Below are 12,926 nucleotides of genomic sequence, written 5' to 3' on the forward strand. Positions count from 1 at the left end.
GAGTGAGATTCAATTTATAGAAATGTGATTTATGCATATTTTTAAAGAACACAGCTGTTGACTCCCCATTACTCAATACAATTACAGGCTTACAATCTGGTTATCACCTAACAGTGTAGTCTGTTGTCATTAGATAGGAAATGTTTGTGTGGCCCCGGAGCCTGGAGCCTCACACATGCTGGGCAGGTGCTCTACCACTGGTCCACACCCTAGCCCTATGTGGAAATATGTGTGCTCACACTATCCACACGTCCAGCCTGTGAGTAGAAGGTCAGCATCCCTCTGAATGGACATGATAGGCATCCTATTGCGTGTGATCCAGCCCTCTAGTTCTGCTGGCAGAATGTCTGAAACACCACAGTTTGGGTGGGGGCAACCATGTATATTCACCAAGGGAGTGAATACGAGCTCTCCAGACATATAATCCTTGACTGCACTTTTAAATGTTTGCTAAGATACTAAGTTCTGGTCTGAGATTCCTCTTCTGTAGGTTTGCTAGGGGTGGGGTGGGCTTTCAAATCCTATTACCTAAAAGGCTGGTTCTGTTTAGTCCAAAGGTTATTCACAGCCTGGCTCACACCTTTGTGATTCTAACTTTTGGGAGGCAGATGCAGGATGAGTCTTGAGTTCAAGGTCATCCCCAACTACATAGCAAGTTTGAGGCCAGCTGGGGCTATGTAAGACCCCATCTCACACCCCCCCAAAAACCCTTTCAAAACATCCAAACCAAGATTCTTGTTATAGTGAGAATAGGAAATGTTGTGAGTTAGCAGTAGAAGATAAGATGTCTTATCACCTAGTTCAGTGACCAGCATAACAGGAGGGAGACTGGGGCCGGTGCGCTGCTGGGGAGGCCACAAAGCCGGAATTCTGTACCTTCCTTGCATATATTAAACATGCACTCTACCATTAAGTCACACCCTCAGTCTCTGGATCTAGATTATTTGTTTTTTATTTCATGTGCATTGGTGTTTTGCCTGCGTTCATGTCTATGTAAAGGTGTCAGATCCCCTGGAACTGGAGTTACAGACAGTTGTGAGCTGCCATGTGGGTGCTGGGACTTGAACCCAGGTTCTCTGGAAAAGCAGCAGTGCTCTTAACCACTTAACCATCTCTCCAGCCCCTGGATTTAGGTTCTGAGCTACAAGTCTCCAAATATTGGAATGTGGGGGTATTAGAAGTTCTGTAGGATTGGGGGTCACTTACTCCAGTCACTCAACCACGTGACACTTTGGGAGAAGCGGATCTGCTGTCCTGTGGTCTCCTGAATCTCAGGCTAAAGGGGTTGTAGCTATCCAGGGGATGTTATTCCCAAGAAGCCATGCCCAACTGCAGAACAGTCCATGTTCTGTTTGTTACTTCTGCTGTCCTTGGCCTATGCAATTGACATGGCTGAGCCCAAGGTCAGGAGGGGGAAGGAGATTCCTCCTCAGAAGGTGAATCTTTTTGAACAATAATTCAATCTATCATAGTATTACAGCAGAGAAGGAAGCTAGCTAGATACCAAGGAGTTGGGATTGTGTTATAAACCAAGGAACAGAAAATCTAGTTGGAAACTGCATTTCCCACCCTCTCTACTGAAACACCTCTCTCTTCTGTCTTTCCAGTTTTTTTTAGGGCAAGGGGACTGGAAATTGTAATAACAATACAATCAATGTATTTCATTGGATTGTTGGTTTAAGTATATGATACAGATCTCTCTACTGAAAATGGGATTATATCCAGAAAGACTCATGGGAAGTAGAAACTATCACAAGTTCAAAGTGCCATGGGCTCAGTGTTACTGTCCAACATTGCTAGCCTAGGCAAAGATCAAAAGTCAAAATTTGAAGTACGGTTTGTATAGAATGATAGTCACGTTTGCACCACGAGAGTAAAAACCATAGGAGTTGGAGACTAGAGAAATGGCTCAGTGGTTAAGAGCATGTACTGATCCTACATCAGTTCTCAGGACCCATGTCGGGTGGCTTACCACCGCCTGTAACTCTACCCTCTTCTGACCTCCTCAGGTACCCACACACAGACAGACATACACATAGACATAATTTTAAAAATAAATAAATGAGAAGAAAATGAGTTGAAGTATTGAGTCATGCATTGTCTATATATTAGAAAAGTACCTGTCACATAATAAACCATAAACTTTAGTATATGTTTCCCAGGTTGTATAGTTTCTACATGGAGATTCAAAGATTTGAACTCAAGGGTTCTGACTCTAGACCTCACACTTTTAAGAATCCTAATGCACAGAATTCCTATTTTGGGCATCAGTTCAAATCTCTAGCTTTGCAAAGAGCATTTAACTCCTGAGTATTAGGTAATAAGCTATAAATTTCTACTCACGATTGCCATAGTGTTCTAGAAGATACTTGTATGGAACAGCCCCACAGATTGTAAAATCAAAGCTAAAAACAAAACAAAAACCCCCACACTTCAGTTTTGATCGTTTGTGTTCCAAGAGACATCAGGATTATCATCACCCACAGTGACACCTCATCTTTTTCTTTCCAGCCTCCTCACTCAGGGACACACACTGAACATAATTATCATTCTGTTTCACAGCCGGGCTCTGTGACATCACTCCTGTTGACCCCTTTCCCTGGAGTGCTCCCAGCCTCTCTGCACCCCCATCACCAATGCTGCTGAAAGGTTACCAGTTCTTCAAGGTCACCTCAACACCAGGGACACACTCCTGGAACCTGGGCTCTGGTCTCACCTTCGTTGGTAGCTCGTCTTGTGACTGTGAGCAGGAAAGAGTCTCTTTCCTCTTACCAAGGTCCTTGTTGGTAAAATAAGAATATCAGAGAAGAGGATGTCCTTGTGCTCTGATTAGCTTAATTCTGAAATTAAACTAATCTTTTCAATTTAGTGCATACAACCCAAAATTTCAATTTAGCATTCTCCTTAAAAGACAATGTATACATAAATGGAATTCAAATATTGTGTCCAAGTGACTCAGTCCCAAGGCTGAAAGTACTATTTGTGAATGTTGCTGATATTAAGATAATGATTGTTCTTAAACTGCTTATAGCACATTCTAAATGTTCAGTATAAATATTACTGTAGCAAGCTTTCTTGGACCTCCAGCCCCCAAATCATGACATAATGACTTATTAATTATGAATGCTCAGCCTTAGTTTAGGCTTGTTTCTAGCTAGGTTTTTTTTTTTAAACTTAATCCATTTCTATTAATCTACGTACTGCCCGAGGCTCATTTACTTCATCTACATACTGTCTATCTGGCCAGCTAGTCCTCAGTCCTGGCTCCCCTTTTCTCTGTGCCTGTCAGCCCTGCCTATCTCTCTTCTGACTAGCTATTGGCTGTTCAGCTTTTTATTAGACCAATTGGGTGCCAAAGATGTTACATAGTTAAACAAATGCAGAATAAATAAAGGCAACACATCTTTACATAGTTAAACAAATATTATTTTCCATAACGTATTTCTGTATAACAGGAACAAAGAAGTTAGTTCACCAAATGTAATTTTCTCAATGAAATCTGAATAACTAGATTTGTTTTAAAGGCCTAATTCTATAGACATTTAGGGTTCTTCTATTTTTAAATTTTGTTCTTAGGTAATGATAGACCAAGAATTGTAGATTTTTGTATATTTAAAAAAAATTCTTGAGGACTAGGGAGATGATTCATTGGGTAAAGTGTTTGCGACAAAAGCATGAGGAATTGAGTGCATATCTCCAGAATCCACACCAAAAAGCTGGGTGTGGCAGCACACACCTGTAACCCCACTTGTATTATTTTTCTATTACTGTCATAAAACACCATGAACAAGGCAACTTTTAGAAGCGTTAATTTGGGCTTATAGTTCCGGAGGGTCAGAGTCCATGATGGCAGAGTAGAGGCAGCAGGCAGGCATGGTAGCTAGAGCAGAAACTGAGGTCTCGCATCTTAAACCACAAGCAGGAAGCAGAGAGAGCAAACTAGAAATGGTACATGTCTTTAAGCTCTCAAAGACTGCCTCTAGAGACACACGTCCTTCAATAACGCCGCACCCCTCAACCTCCCCAATCAGCACCACTAACTAGTGACCAAGCATTCAAATGGCCAGGGCTGGGGGGGGGGGGGGCGCTGCATTTCTCATTTAAACCACCTCACCAGTGCTAAAGGGGGTGGAGCCAGGTTCCTGGCGCTCACTGGCCAGTCAGTCTAGGTGAATCGGTATATGCCAGGTTCAGTGAGACTCTCTGTCACACACACACACACACACACACACACACACACACACACACACACACACACACACACCCCTTTTAAACAAGGTGGAATGTGATAGAGGAAGGCCCCCAGGGTCAGCGTCCTGCCTCCGTACATACTTGCTCACATGGGCATGTGCGCCCCCTCCCGCTTGCTGTGCCACTTAGTTTTTGTCAACTTAACCAAAGCGAGGGTCATCTGGGAAGGGGAATCCTCAGTTGAGAAAATACCCCCACCAGCGGGCCTGTGGGCAAGTCTCGGCATTTTCTTAATTAATGGTTGATGGGCAGATGGCCTTGGGTTGCATGGGAGATCAGGTGAGCCGGCCAGGAGGAGCAGGCCAGGAAGCAGCATTCCTCCTTAGCCCCTGCTTCAGTTTCTGTATCCAGGTTCCTGCCTTGGGTTCCTGCATCAACTTTCTTCGTTCATGATGAACCATGGTTGGAACATGGAAGCCAAATAAACCCTTTCCTCTCCTTTTTTGTTTGTTCTGTTTGTTTTTGAGTAGCTTTGCGCCTTTTCTGGAACTCACTCTGTAGCCCAGGCTGTCCTTGAACTCACAGAGATCTGCCTGCCTCTGCCTCCTGAGTGTTGGGATTAAAGGCATGTGCCACCCACCACTGCCCAACTCTAAATTGCTTTTGGTCATGGTGTTTTATCACAGTAATAGAAAGCTAACTAGGGTATATATATACACACACACATGCAAACACACACACACACAAGCACATGCATGAATGAATACACCATACACATATGAACACAACTATACATATGCACATACTACATGTGCAAACACAAACACATATTCACATACAGTTCCTACTAGTTGACTTTGGTAGATGACATTTATTATAAAACTAGAAAAGAAAGAAGAATGTTAGCATTTATGGAACATCTTTTGTAGGTGATGAACATGTTCTATATGATTTCATTTATGCCTCCAATACCCTGCAGGAATATATAATATATAATTTCATCCATATTTTGTAGATAAGAAGATGAAGCTTGGAGAGAGTGACTGGTTTGTCCAAAGCCATGTATTAAAAGCTCTGGTGATGGGTAGTGCGGATGGGTGTGAATGAACTAAACTTTGTGTCACTGAACTATAAACGTAAGGCAAACATCATGCTTCAATAGAAAAGAAAAGAAAAAAAAATATCACACACCTAGTGAAGAGCTCAACTAGATATACAGCTCAAGCCGGAATGCTTTGTGTGCTGTGTGTACGGTATGGAGAAAAGCACTACGACTACTTAGCTCTGTTTATTAACCTGCCTTTAAAAGATCTGCCATGACACTGGAGTCAGGAGCACAGAGGAGCAAAGAGTCAAGTGAAGTGAAAGGTGTCAGCGGCAGCAAAGGTGGCACGCTAGGACAGTGACCGAGTCGGAAAAGTGGCCAATTAGTGTCGCCTTCAGACCTGTGTTTTCTGGGCATTAATGTGCACGAGAAACCCCTGGATATCTTATTATAAAAGCGTGTTTTGATTGAGCGACTCAGATTTGGCATTCCTAATAAACTCCCAGGTGATGATGCTGGACCATGGACCAACAGTTGAGTAGCAAGGACTTAGGCACGAGTAACTTCCTGTAAGCTAGTTCTCCACGTGGGTTTCAGACCACTCATACTACTCTAGAAACTGGGGGGGGGGCTTCAATAAATCAAGATGTGGGCTCCACCCCAGGTCTGCGGAATCAGCATCTCTGAAGACCACACTGGAACCAAGAAGTTTAACAAGCTTTCATGTTGAGGTGATGTTTGAGAAGTGCCGCTAACAGGCCATCCCCGTGCTGTGCCGACTCCATCATTTCACGTGCTGCACGACCCCAGTTTCGAAGGGCTTTTCATAGCCTCTGTCTACTTGACAGATGAGCAAATGGACACCTCCAATCTCGGTGTGTTGGACCCCAAAGTTTTCCGATTTCAAGAAATATTCTTTTATTTATTTATTTATTTTTGTGGCTCATTTACCCACTTTACCAAATCTTTACGTGTACTCCTATACAAATTCGATGACATTTTATGTCTAAAAAAACGTGGCTGAGTAGCTTTCTTGCCATGATGCCTTTGGAGATTTCAATCTAATTTAGCACACTAAGCTGTGGGGTTTATGCTTCATAAGCATAAAGCTACCCAAAGTCAGAGGCAAAAGAATCTTTGGTGGAGTAATTAAGAAATAGACTGCTTTTTAATTGTTTCTCTCCACGACTCTTCCTCTTCCTTTTGTTCTCTGTAGCTAGAATGTCTACCCGAAAGTACGTCAGCAATACATACTCAGTATGTACTGAGGGCTGTAGTGGCGCACGCCTTTAATCCCAGCTCTTAGGAGGCAGAGGCAGAAGCAGGTGGATCTCTGTGAGTTCGAGGCCAGCCTGGTCTACAAAGCGAGTTCCAGGACAGGGCTATTGCACAGAGAAACCCTGTCTCGGGGGGGGGGGGGGGGGGGCGGGCGGGGGGGCCGGGGGGGGGGGGGAGGAACAAAACAAAACATTGTCCCACATGACTACAATCCCATTATCACACCTTGAAAGATTAACATTAAATCGATAAATCAGTTAATATGTAACTTACGTTCAAATTTCTCCAGCTATCCTAATGCTTTATACTGCTGTTTATTTCCTCCATTCCAATGAAGGTTGAGTGCCTTTGATCATCACCCTCTTTATTTTCTATAATCTGGAGCAAACCTTTCTCTTTCTCTTCGTTTTAATGACATGGTTTTCTTTTCCAGTCCAGGTTTTGTAAAGCACTGCACATTCTGGATCCATTTGATTACATACTCCTTATTAGATTTGGGTCAACATTCTTTGGCAAGAGGACCACATAGATAAATGCCATGCCCTTCTCACTGCACCATTGCGAGAGGTGCATTGGCAGATGGTCCCACCATTGGTAACTAAATTTGATCACCCTGTGAAGGTGGTGTCTGCCAGACCAATTGTAGAATTATATTAACTCATGGTTAATGTTACCTGTTGGATGATACTTTAAGACTCTGAATAGCCTTTCTCCTCATAACCTTTTGCCTCATGGTTTTAGCTTCTTGAAGATTCTCTTTTGAAATAATATCAATTCTTTGAGAGTTTCATACAGCGAATTTTTATCAAATCCACCCCCTTTCCCCAACTCCTTCCATATCTACCCCCATCTTCCCACTGCTCAGCTGTGAGTTTTCTTTACTTTTTCTTCTTTCCACTGAGTCCTGTTTATGTGGGCCAACTACTCTTGAGAGGGACCTGCCCTGGAGTGTGGTCGACCTTCTTGGAGGGGGGGTCACTGAGGAAAACTGACTCCCCCTCTCACAGACCCTATCAAATAGCTCCTCAGCTAGGGATGGGACATGTGCCTGCCTCCACAACTCCATGCTGGGATGGAGCTGGGGCTTTTGCAAGTCCTGTGCATGTTTTCACAAATATCTTACCCAACACAGTTATTTCACAGGATTAAAAAAATGATCATTGAATCAGCCCTGATCATTTTTCAGCATTCATGTAGAATATAGCTGTACTGGATTTGATAAAATTCTAAATTAAGGGACCTAGTACCATTGACTATACAGAAAACAAAAGATCTACCTTTCTCTTGTTCTCTCTCTCTCTCTCTCTCTCTCTCTCTCTCTCTCTCTCTCTCTCTCTCTCTCTCCTTCATTCCCCTGTTTTTTAATGGTTGAGACTCATGTAGATCAAGCTGGACTCAAATTCACTATGTAAGTGAAAAATGACTTAAACTCCTGATTTCCTGCCTTTATCTCCCAAGTGCTGGGATTGCAGGCATGTGCTGCCATGCCTGGTTTGCTTCATGTTTCTTTGCTGAAGGTGAGGAGTACAGAGGTAGATTCCCTCTGCCCCACACTATGCTAAGAAATGCCCACCTGAGAGAAGAAGACTCCCAATCACCATCTCCTAAGCACCTTGCCCACGGCTGCTTCTCTGGACATTACTGATGGACCCTGGATGCTGCTGGGGGAAGCCATATGTGTTCTCACCCATTATCAGCAATGACCACTTCACTGTTTTTCCACTCTTCAAATCTGACTCAGAATTTCTGTGCAGCAGAGAGTGGGGCAGCAATCTGGTGGGAGGGGAGGTGTCAGGATATTTGTCTTGAAGTGGTAGCTGTTATATAAAATGCATGTTATGGATGAGTTTTTAAAAGTAACATTTTTATATAAGATGGAGAAATTCAATTGCTCACACTGAAGACACTGATGAAGACTGAGGTATGGAGGTTGAGAGCAAATGGAGACTACAGTGGGATTCCAGCTATGTTACCTACCACTCTCCTCTTGCCTGCAGCCTTTATCCCTACTCTGCCCTACTCCCCTGTCTTGTAGGAAAGCGCAGAAGTCAGAAATATCCCCGGCATCTAAACACCCTGTCTATAAGACAGACGGTGTCAGCCCCCATTCTATCCACCTTTCAACTTGTTAAAAAGAAGAAAGCGTCCTTATGAACCTTGAATTCCACTTTTCTCTTAAGGATCTTACACAATTGATTATCCCTTTGGCTTTGCTGGATGCCTGCTCTTCTCCTCTCGATGAATCCCTATCATCACCATTTGGATATTTTACAGTTCCTCCTCTGCCCACGACCATCTCATGCTTGGTTTTTTTCCTGTCACAGTCAAACTGTCTAAACGTTCTGTCTCCATTTCTTACTTCTTATTCATGTGACATTGAACTCTAATCTAGATTCTACCCATGCAAGTGGTTCTTGCTGTGCTCCCTGGTGACTTCAAGTGATTGTACCAGTTGGAAACTATTCAGTATTCATATTTGCTTGACCTCTCAGCAGAATTTGACCAGGTGGCTACATCCTACTTCTCGACACACATTTGTTCCTTGGTCACCATGACACTGTTCTAATTCTTCTCTGAATTTTCCCGAGAGTTCCTATACAGTTCCCTCCACTTGAGTTTCTCAGTAGTAGCACAGACCCTCTTCATTCATATTGTCATTATATCCATTTTCATGATTCCTTTGCACATGGCCAATGCAAATCTCTCTTGCCTGAAGACCTGGAAGTCTGATGGCTACTTGAGTTCTGCATCATCGGTCCCTCAAATTCTATGTATGCCTAGAGCTAAACCCACCACCCCCTCTCCAAACCTGCGTCTCCTCCAGGGCTGGCTGTTTTATAAATACTACCGAGCCATCACTTGACAGTTCTCCTCCCGCTCCTCCTCCATAGAGTCTGTCACCGGATTCTATTGCTTTTATCTGCCACATCTGCTTAGTTCTCTCACCACTCCCATCTTCCCTGCTCCAGGCTGTTGTCACTCCTCGCCTGGGCCAGCTCGGAGCCATCCTCCAGTTTTTCCGCATGCATTTCCTTTCCTAATCCATCCCACTCGCTGCAGACCAAGGGATTGCTTTAATCGCGTCACTGAAATGTATGAGGTGCTGCAGCTTGAACAGAGGGCCTCACCTGTGCCAGGAAAGCGCTCCACCACTGTGCTCCTTTCCTCCTCCACGGGTATTCACACGACCCACAGTGCACTCCCTTAGCCAAGTGATCTTTTCCAAACACGAATGTGAGCAGGTGAGTCTCAGTCTCTCTCTCTCTCTCTCTCTCTCTCTCTCTCTCTCTCTCTCTCTCTCTCTCTCTCTCTCTCTCTCTCTCTCTCCCTCGTGTCTGTGTTAAGGATTCACTACGAAATCCAAGCTGCCCTAATCACTGTATAGCCCAAGATGGCCTCAATGATCCTCCTGTCTCATTCTCATTCACCCATACATTGGAATTACAGGCATAAGCCATCAGTCCCAGATGCTTGCTTAGAATCTTAAAATCAAGCCTAAATGCTTATACTGACTTAGAAGGCCTGTAGGGTCTGCCACTTCCTTTTGAGAGTCTCCAGCTTCATTCTGCGCCATTCACTCTCTAGACTTTGGGGTGCATCTGCCTTTTGTTCCTTCTTTTGAATGGTCAGATAAAGTCATGAGTTTATTGTGTATGCTATGATGTTTGAAAAACGTGTTTCACAAAACATGTATTGTGAAATGGTCAAATCTAGCTAACTAATACATGTACTAGCATAAGATTGCCATCGGGGGACAAGCACATTTAGCATGCTTTCTGTTTTTTTTTTTTTTTTTCAAGAATACAATACAGTGATACACCTGAGGCACTGCCCAGTGTTCAATCCCCAGCACCACACACGCAGAGAGACACAGAGAGAATCATTAACTATAGTGACCATAGTGTATGACAGACCTCTTGAGTTTATTCTTCCTATCTAACCATAATTGTATATCCTTAAGCGGCATGCCCCACTCCCGAGTCACCCCAGTCTCTATAATGAGCATTCTACTTGCTATTTCTATGAGCTCAACATTTTTTGACTTAACATGTGGGTGAGATAATACATTTGTTTCCCTCTGTCTCTTGAATTTGCCTTCGTCTAGACTTAATTTCCACGTTTTGGATTTTCTTCATGGGATAATCTCTCTTCTCTCCCTCCCTCTATCTCTCCATTAGTCACTCGGTCTCAGTTGAAATGCCACTTTAGGGAAGGTTTCCATCATGCCTCCAGCTCTGGTACCTAAGGGGTCGGATGGTTTGTTTCTCAGTCCTTTGCACCTGTGACTATTTAAAGCTTGATGATTCTCCCAGGCTACAGGACAGGGACTGTGCCTGTCTCTCTCCCAGGCTACAGGACAAGGACAGTGTCCATCTCTCTTCTGGACTACACAGGACGGGGACTGTGTCCGTCTCTCTTCCAGGCTACAGGACAGGGACTGTCTCCGTCTCTCTTCCAGGCTACAGGATGGGGACTGTCTCCGTCTCTCTTCCAGGCTACAGGATGGGGACTGTGTCTGTCTCTCTCCCAGGCTACAGGACGGGGACTGTGCCTGTCTTGTCCACCTCTTGGTGTCTTCCTGCCTGACATATAATGGGCCAGCTCTAATGATGAATGCAGCTACTGTCACCATGCTCCCTGCCCCGATCCTGCTCTCCTCATTGCTGAAGTCACTGCCAAAGTTGCTCTGTGTCCTATCGCTGTTTTCTGGGCTGAGCGGAATAGTCCAGAGTGTCGTCTTGCCTCTTCACCCTTGCATCTCTCTTAATTGGGAATCCAGGCTGTTAAGTCCAACTGCATTGACCTTGCGGCCAACTCCCTAGGCCATTAGATTTTAGGCAGTAATTTTCAACTAGGAGCTAAGTAGAATTTTAAATCTCCCGAGTGCATTCACTCTCACATGTGCAGTACAAGATGAGGTTTATATGTTTATGGATGCACAAGTGCACGTGTACATGTATGAGCACGGAGCTCAACTGTGGTACTCAAGTACACATGCACACTCTTCTCAGAGGCAGCCCTGTATAAAGTCATTCCTTACATATGTACATACAGAGTAAAATGGCATATGCTTGGCACTTATGCATATGTACAGAAGCAAGCTGATATACTTCTTACATATGTATGCACACAGGCAAATGACATATGCTCAATACGTAAGTATACATACAGAGGCAAGCTGACATACTTAAACACATTCAGCGGCAAACACAGTTATTTAGGGGCCTTTGATTCACCCTAGTTCCAAGCTCCTTGTGTCTCTTTCAGGATTCTGAGCTCAGTGGATGCTCTTCCCTTTTCTTCCCAGACTTTGGATAGAAATTAAACTCTGTGTATCTGTCTTTTCCCTTCCCTCCCTAACCCCTCTTCCCCTGTGAGTGCGTGCGTGCATATGTGTGTGTGTGTGTGTGTGTGTGTGTGTGTGTGTGTAGTCATGCTATGTATCCTGGGTTGACCTTGAATTCACTAAGTAGCCCAGGCTGGCTTGGAATTCTCTCCTTCAGCTTTTGTCTCTCAGGCACTGGGTCTTAGACGTGTGTGCCACACTGCCCAGCTCTCGTCATTCTCCCTGACCCACCTGGCTATTGGTCATTTCCTAACAGCTTGGCTGCCTCTGCTGGTCACCAGACTGCCCTCTCACATATTTCTCTAGTAGGCGACCAGCCCAGAAGAGCTCTCAACTGTTAACTCTTTGGGGTTTGACTCAGAGTGTTGGCTACAGGGTAGGACAGAGCAGGTCCTCACCCTGCTTTGTACTGTGTAAACTTGGGTGAATTATTTACCCTTTCCAACCCAGTTTTCTCATCTATAGCCTGGAGGACACCAGGGCCTTGTTTGGGTTTTGTCCTACATAAGGTAATGCACACAGAGCTCTTAGCTTAAGTGGTAACAGCTAATGGTACCTGCCACTAACAGTTACCAACACGCATCAGGCAGTTACTATACCACTCTACTTCTAGCAATTATTTGTTGAGGACGTGTCATGCACAAAGCATGGTTCTAGGCACTTTGTACGTATCAGCTCATTTTATCCTTAGCACAGCCCCATGAAATAGATAGGAATGGAACTGCCTCCGAACAGCTAGCTAAGCCTTCCCAGGAGAGAGGACTGGCAGGGCTAAGAACAAACTCAGATGGCTTGGATCCACAGTGTACAATCTTAATCACCGCATTAAAACTCCAACTTCCACTTATGAATGTCTTTTCTAGAAAAACTTTTTTTTTTTGGCAGAATTCTTCATAAGCTAAAACCATTGGAGAACTGTTTGAATCACAGCTGAAATTTTCTGTTTGCTGAAAGATCTAGAAATAAAAAACAAACAAACCTCAATTTAGAGGTGCTCAACGATTGAATGACAAGAAGGCCTGTGGGAAGACCTGGATGTCTCCTCCCTCTATCCACTCATGGGGA

The sequence above is a fragment of the Peromyscus maniculatus genome, chromosome 2 (genome assembly GCF_049852395.1).
Source record: "Peromyscus maniculatus bairdii isolate BWxNUB_F1_BW_parent chromosome 2, HU_Pman_BW_mat_3.1, whole genome shotgun sequence".
NCBI classification, from domain to species: Eukaryota; Metazoa; Chordata; class Mammalia; order Rodentia; family Cricetidae; genus Peromyscus; species Peromyscus maniculatus.